Source organism: Planococcus citri, chromosome 3 (genome assembly GCF_950023065.1).
Source record: "Planococcus citri chromosome 3, ihPlaCitr1.1, whole genome shotgun sequence".
NCBI classification, from domain to species: domain Eukaryota; kingdom Metazoa; phylum Arthropoda; class Insecta; order Hemiptera; family Pseudococcidae; genus Planococcus; species Planococcus citri.
In genome coordinates, this window is record NC_088679.1 from 74998549 (window position 1) to 75006283 (window position 7735).

Below are 7735 nucleotides of genomic sequence, written 5' to 3' on the forward strand. Positions count from 1 at the left end.
CATCTTTTTTTCGTACTTGATAACTGACTTTTTCAACTCATAATTGGTAAGAAAAAAATGAAGTGAAGAGTGATATTCCAAAACTCGCTTTGTCCATTTTTATCAAAGTTGGGTTTTCAGTGGTACCTGGTAGATGAAGTATTAACTCACATTCCTACATCATCAACCTACCAAAATGAGGTGTTAAACTCACCTAAATAGCCAATTCACTAAAAATTAAAAAAAAAATAATGTTCCAAAACGCGCTTTGTCCATTTTTATTGAAATTTTTTTCAGCAGTATTTAGTGGATGAAATGTATACCTACACTCCTACATCATAAATCCACCCAAATAAAGTGCTAAACTCGCCTAAAAAGCCAATTTACCCGTTTAAAGGGCAACTGTTTTTCCTCTCTCCTGAAAAATTGTGAAAATGGACAAAGCGAGTTTTGGAATATCACTCTTCAAGTCTATCGAACAAGACGTGTACTTCATATCTTCAAGCTTTTAAACTTTTGTTCCGTGCATTTTAATTCGAGTGAAATACAAGGGAAGGCAGCTACGCGATTAATCATGCGATACGTCGCGGTTAATGAGCAAATACGCCGGTTCTTTGACCCATCGCCTCGTACAAAACGAATTCGGACAATCTAGGGTGTCTGAGGAGTGTAGGTAGGCAAAGGGTAGATCCGCGTAGGAAGCATGAGAGAGCACAACCATTATAAGAATACTATACATACGTCGAGTAGAACGTCATTAAAAAATAATTACATTACTTTGCGCAGTTTAATGTATACTTTTCCATCATTTTTTTCTATTTTATTTTTTTAGTGTTTTTTAATTAAAAATTTAAAAAGTCATTTTATGAGGGTGCAATTTTTGCAGCTACGCGTTCGGTACCTATATGTACGTAGCTTTGCGGTTCTATTTGAAAATTAATTCAATTCGAAGATAATTACAGTAACATAAGCCGCAATGTATCCGGCTCAAGGTTTGTAGAGTGAGCGGGCGGGAGAAGGGGTGCTATACACTAATAAAATCGTGAAAAACTAAACTACATACGTACACGATGTAGAATTAAACGACGATAGCGTATATTAAAAATCGAAACATAGCGCTACGAAGACCTCATAATAAAAGGGCCGATGTCGGAGCGCCTGGCCCTTTCGCCTCGCTCGACTGAAGTGGATGTGGAGATGGAGATGACGACAATGGCGACGAGGCGGAACAGAAATTTTCTCCAAAATGAAAACCGCTTTTAGATTTAAATTTGCTTTTACGTCGGGTTCGGGAATTACACAACACGATACGTTAACGCTAAGCCTGGCAAAACGGTCGCGAAAAAGAGACGGCGAAGAGAGGCGCACAATTTACATAGAGGTGTTTTAAAGTTTTATTTAAAGCCAGCCAGCGGTTTTTCCAGCGAGGAGATATTACAAGGCGAAAGGGCTTCGAGGGGTAGGGTATTTTCAATGTGTGCCTGTGTGTTGTATATGTATAATATTGTGTATGCCTTTTATGGCGTACATAGACCACCAACACCAGGGACGACGGAGGCAGGCAGGCAGGCAGCAACATTAGGCCGACTGGTATTTATATATATACATAATGTTTTGGAAATTCTGCGGTTTAGCTCAATGTGTTATGCTGTGCTGTATAGAATAGGCAGGAAGAAGACGACGGAGTAGGGAATAGGGTGTTTTACGCGTGTATTCAACATGTTTGGGATACATTTTTGAGATGTACAGCCCACCTAATGTTTTCAGGACTATGCACAGTACAAGTCGTCGTATATTTTCACGTAGTCCGCAAGTTTTTTAAATAAATGGTGTCAATGATCGGCTTGCAGACTCACCATTTACCATCGTATAGTAAACATAACCTTGGCGAAATTGAAATTTCAGAAAAGAGTTGCGTAATTATCATCGTCGCGTTGTCCTTTTAAATTAGCGAATTATTAGCATTTTATTAACCAAGTTTCGAGTAGGTATTAAAGATGAGGAAATTTTTCGAAAGGTCAATATTTCATGTGACTGGGCTGTAAAATATTAATTTGTTGACAACTGTGAGAGGGTGGGGAAGGAGGAATGATCGCGTAAATTGTGTGCGCTAAGCACTAACCGCTAACCAGAAAAAATGGGAATGAACTGAACTACAATGAAAATCGCTTACAGCGAGATTGAAGGGACCCGACACGACATTTTGCTCGTTGTATCTCGTCTCTTGTACATGTCTTATATGTACTATGGTGCTTCAAAAAGTAACGTCCGTTTCGGGGCTAGCGCCAAAACTACCGAACCAATCAACGTGTGCTTCTAGTATGTTGTAGGCCAACTATTTCTCTCTCGTTTGCCGGGTCGCTGGTTATTCTAGCTTATTTGGTTGCTTCATAACATCAGTTCAAAGTAAATGCTTTTTTTGAGGCTTGTGCCCAAGAAATGATTTTTGGAATTACTCGTTTTTTAATACCAATACAAAAAGCACCACCACAATAGGAAAGTTCAACCAATCAAGTTGTGCTTTTGGTGGAATGTAGAGTAACCCTTCCTCTTTCATTTGCCGGGTCGTTCATTTTTATAGCTTCACTGGTTGCTTCATAACATCAGTTCAAAGTGAGTGCTTCTTCTGAGATTCGAATCTGGGAAATTTTTCCCTGCATTGCTCGTTTTTTATGGCAAAAAACACAACTGTGAAAGAAATCCATGATGAAATTGTCCTCGAGGTATTGTCTGAATGCAATGGATATCAGAAATGTGCATCCTATGGTTGAATTCTCGATGAAATTCGCGCAGGACAGCGTTATGGAAAGTGGCGCTTGTTGCATGGTGTCCCGTGCAATCATCATCAAAGAGGCTTGTTTGGCCTTCACTGAGCATATTGACCAAGTAACACTAATTTCTGGTATACATTGCATCCAGACCATACCAGAGGACAATTTTATCAACAATTTTTTTCGCAGTTGTGTTTTTTGCATTGAAAAAGTGAGAAATTCTGCACATCATTTCTTGGGCACAAGCCTCATAAAAAGCATTTACTTTGAACTGATGTTATGAAGCAACCAAATAAGCTAGAATGACCAGCGACCCGGCAAACGAAAGAGAAATAGTTGGCCTACAACATACTAGAAGCACAAGTTGATTGGTTCGGTAGTTTTGGTGCTAGCCCCGAAACGGACGTTACTTTTTGAAGCTCCATAGTATGTACCTTGTAACCAAAGATCGTTACCATGATGAACCGTCAATTACCAATTTTGTTTATACAGTAAAAGCCCTAGCAGCAAAATGTCAAGAGCTCCAAATCAAGAAACCTGCTGTGCCGAGACTAGGGTGCAGGCTCAATAAGTTGGAATGGCCGGTTGTAAGATACTCAATTATAGAATGTTTTAGGGACATTCCAATAGTCGTAAGACTCTACACTCTAGCGATAGAGCAGTAGTACCTGAATATGACAACTTCACAAAATAATGTGACATGTAAAAAAAAAACGATGCAAATAAACACCCAAGCAAGACAACTATAGTTACAAGTATAAGATGTAAATAATACATAAATGTATAATTAATTGTGAGAGATGGTCAGAGCCAACTAAATATACAAAGGCATTTTCCATCTTTATTTTCTAAAAATGTTTGTACTGAGAGGCGTTTCGCGATATGAGCCCTTGTGATGATTCGATGTTGTTTTTTTTTATTAGCGATTCCGACTTACTTTTTCACAAGAAATCGAATGGTGCAATCAGATTTTGCCTATCTCATCAACTTCTTGTTTTAAAAATTACTAGAACATGAATACTCGAAAACTCACATTTTTGGGAAATCGAAAAACAAAGTTTTTGTTTGTTTTTGATTTAAAAAAAAAAAAAAAAAACAAAAAAAGGTCGATGGAAAAATTATTTTATTGTTGTTACCTATGTAAAATTGTAGAGGGAGAAAAATCATGCTTTTTATACCACTTAGCTGGGATAAAAAGTATTGCTGTATTACCCAACCTGACGCGAATATCCGCGCCGCGAGCCTTACCATAGAAAGGGGTAATTCCGCGAAATATGACCTAATATCCAGCCAATCACAGCGCACCATCGCGCGCAGCCGCTGCATCCGCAGCTCGTCCCATATTCATATTTTCATCATTGAGCTCTCTCAAGCTAGTTTCTAAGAACTTCAGTATTCATTCTACTGCCACCTGACCTGGTCAGCTCCAAGACTACGAGCTTGGACTGCCAGGGAAGTGTGAGGTCTAGTCCAGTGCATTGATTCTATTGATTCGAATGTACTGAAACTAGCACAGAGATGATGCTCACGAGGGATTATTTTCCTATGGCTCGGATTTTTCCCCATTTATTCTATTTATTTTGAGTCAATAGAAAGTGTGTACTATTCCGGAAGTACATACCTATACAACACCAAACAGCAAATTTTAATTATCATTCTGGTGTTGGAATGGTATTTATATTGTCTTTCCCAATTCCAAGGTATTTATCCTTTATTTTCTTAGTTTTTATAACAAATACTTTCCTTTTCCCCAAATCCACAAGAATAGGCTATGAATGTAGTAATTCTTGTTTTAACTTCAATTATAATTACGTTTCTTGAGATACCAACGAATGTTGATCTTTTCTCTACGTGATGAAGTAATTATAAACAGTTTTGAAGTTCATTTGTGTTTCTATTTCTTTATATACATGCGATCCTACACATCTAAATTCGCCCTATGATTATACCTGGGGTGGGTCCCTCACTTAGGTGATAGGTAATGTTGAGTAAATTATTTACGAAATATTAATTATTATCCTGACTCATACCCGCTCTCGTATATAGGGCTGGACCCCTAAGTGGAATTCTCTGGTTCGAGGGGGTCCTGGTAGTGGAAGGTGAGATTCATAATTAATTAGTCCCCTGATTAGAACCCAGGAATATGGCTAAATTAGTTCCTACTTGAGACTGTCGTGAATAACCTTCTCAAGTAGGGTTTACATGCTTTAATCATCACGTGTGCATTAATCTCCCCCTACAAAATTTCATGGCGAATCCGAATTTCTAGGTATTTTTTTGCGGGGTAGTCTGTAACACGTTGTGTAAATTCGGCTGTTCACCACAAGGTCCTTTTTCTAAATCACGGATATCAGGCGATGATGAACGAATTTCGTCAAAATTTTAATTTCCCATCCAACCTATGCGCAAGACAACACTGCACCCAAAAATCAAAAAAAAAATTGAAAAAATCAAATCAATTTGATGTTTTCTCTCCTGAAAAAATCGAAATATCACCACAAGGGCCCTTATCGCAAAACCCCTCTCATATAGGGTTTCAGTGTAGTTTGTAGTTTGTAAACTGTATTATATTGTTTTCAATATCTGCAAGCAAGAAAAGAAGCCAAACCACTCCTGACGTCAGACATGGAAGACAGTTCGAGTTAATAGTTGAACGTTAAAAGTTAGCTATAACATGTATATATCCATATTCTAGAGAATAAGAAACAATCTATCCAAGATGGGCAGTTGGTGAGAAGCCAGAAGCAAGTGCACTGACTGTCCCACAAATGTACCCATATGTATACTTTGTGGCTAATAACTAGGGGCCCTAACTTGTTAGGACCCTAGGCAAAATTCCCCCATCAACTCAACTATTATATCTCTCGAGCTACGGCTCACTGATGAGTCAGCGGCAGCTGATAAATAACAGCCGCCACAGGCGTCGTAGCCGCTATATTTCTCTACTCTTAGATTAGTTTTTAGTCTTAGCGAGGTCTAAGTCCGTGTGACTTAATCCAACCCAACCTCAGCAATTACTATCGAATTCCTAAATGACATTTTCACTGCTCACAGATTCCCTGAAACCTTGGTATCTGATAATGTCGCGATTTTCAAAAGCTCAGAATTTCAGCAATTTTGTCAAAATTTAGGAATTTGTCAGAAATCTATTGCCCCTGGAAACCCAGCTACAAATGGTCAAGCTGAACAATTCGTTCAAACAATCAAACATGCTTTGAAAAATTGTTTGAATTCGTCAAATTCTTCAATTCCTCACCTAGTGAGAAAAATTCTTCTTCGATATCGAGCAACTCCACTCAATAATGGTAAATCACCAGCTGAATTGTACTCAAATCGTCCGTTGTGTATTGAACTTGATGCTTTACATCCTCCTCCCCAGTCCCAGCCCCGATCCACACCCCTGGTTAGGCGATTTTATTCAGTAGGGGAGAGAGTACTCATTCAATTCAACAAACAGTGGAAATTGGGTAAAGTAATTGCTCGGCTCGGTGCAATTCATTATGATGTGGTATTGGACAATGGATTCAAAACGAAAAAACACGTCAATCAGTTGGTAAAATCAAACATACCATTGCCACAGATGACAAAATCGTCTAACAATTCTCCAGAACAACGACACGTCACTTTCAAGGCCAACGAGCCAAAAATATCGCAAAATAATTCAACTCAACTTCGGCGATCACCTCGGGACAGCCAAACACAAGATCAGTTTTCCTATTAGTGTGGAAGAACTATCATATCTCTCTAGCTACGGCTCACTGATGAGTCAGCGGCAGCTGATAAATAACAGCCGCCACGGGCGTCGTAGCCGCTATAATTCTCTACTCTTAGATCTATACACTAGTACATGTCTCAGTATCCGTGTATAAAATGTAAATATATTCAAATATTCGAAATGTGTGCTTCATTGAAATATGTAATATCCCCCCCCCAAGACATGTTGAGGGGGGGGGGGGGTGGTGGAACTCGACAAAGGCTGGGCCCAAGGCAAATGCCTATGGGCGGAGGTGGACAATCTGTCTCACCTCCTCTCTTTCCCCTTATCTCCCTGCTTGAGCTGGGGGAGAAGCTGTATAGTTACTTAGGCTAGCATAGTTAATACATATAACTCTGATAGCACTAAGCTTAAGTTTGTTTTTCTTTTATTTAATAAAAACCCTCGGCGCCTACTGCGACCTGGGTACCAAAAAAAACTATACACTTTTTTTAAAACAAAGAGGGGAAAGGGGCTGCACTAACGATGCACAATTGACTTACCTGCATGGCTTTCATTCAATTTCAAGTAACGAGTGGGTCCACTGATATACTCGTAGGCCTGTTTCAGGGGTGTTAATTATGAAATTTCCCACTTCACCTGAGGATATCAAAATTAGAATTGATTAAAATTGGACATGATGCCATTAATGTCACCAATGTAATTATTAAAAAAAACAAGAGGTGAAAAAAGATGAATCTGGAGAAATTGAAAATAATAAATCATATAACTTGGCATTACCACTCTTTTATGTATATCTTAGCTGAAAAGAAAACAATAAGACCATTTTACAAAATGGGGTTCTTGTTGCACACTAAAGTGAAGGTAGAACCTCCAGCAAAAAAGAGGAAGCTACCTCAATGTAAAAACTGCCAGCAGGTTGGTCATACCAAAACATACTGTGCAAGGAAACCCAGATGTGTCAAGTGTGGATTAGACCATGAAACAAAGCAATGTAAGAAGAAGAAATAAGACCCAGCCAAGTGTGCTGATTATAATGGTGATCATACAGCTAACTGAAGAGGGTGTCCAGTATATCAAGCAAAAATTGTTGCTATATCTGAACCAAAGATGACAGTAACTGATCGTGTCAAGCAAAGGACCACTCAAAGGCAGGAGCAGATAACAACATAGAAAACCGAACAAGCCATAATTGTGAAAAGAAACTTTCCAAAGAATAACACGGATGAATCAGATGAACCAGTGGAACTAGAAGAGCAGCCAAACTTGA

At 38.8% G+C, this 7735-nt stretch overlaps 1 protein-coding gene across 3 annotated transcripts in view; it reads right to left on the minus strand.

The window, feature by feature from the left end:
• Positions 1-7735, minus strand: part of LOC135839250 (slit homolog 3 protein) — a 660297-nt gene that overhangs the window by 30895 nt on the left and 621667 nt on the right. The gene's annotated exons all lie outside the window — the stretch shown is intronic.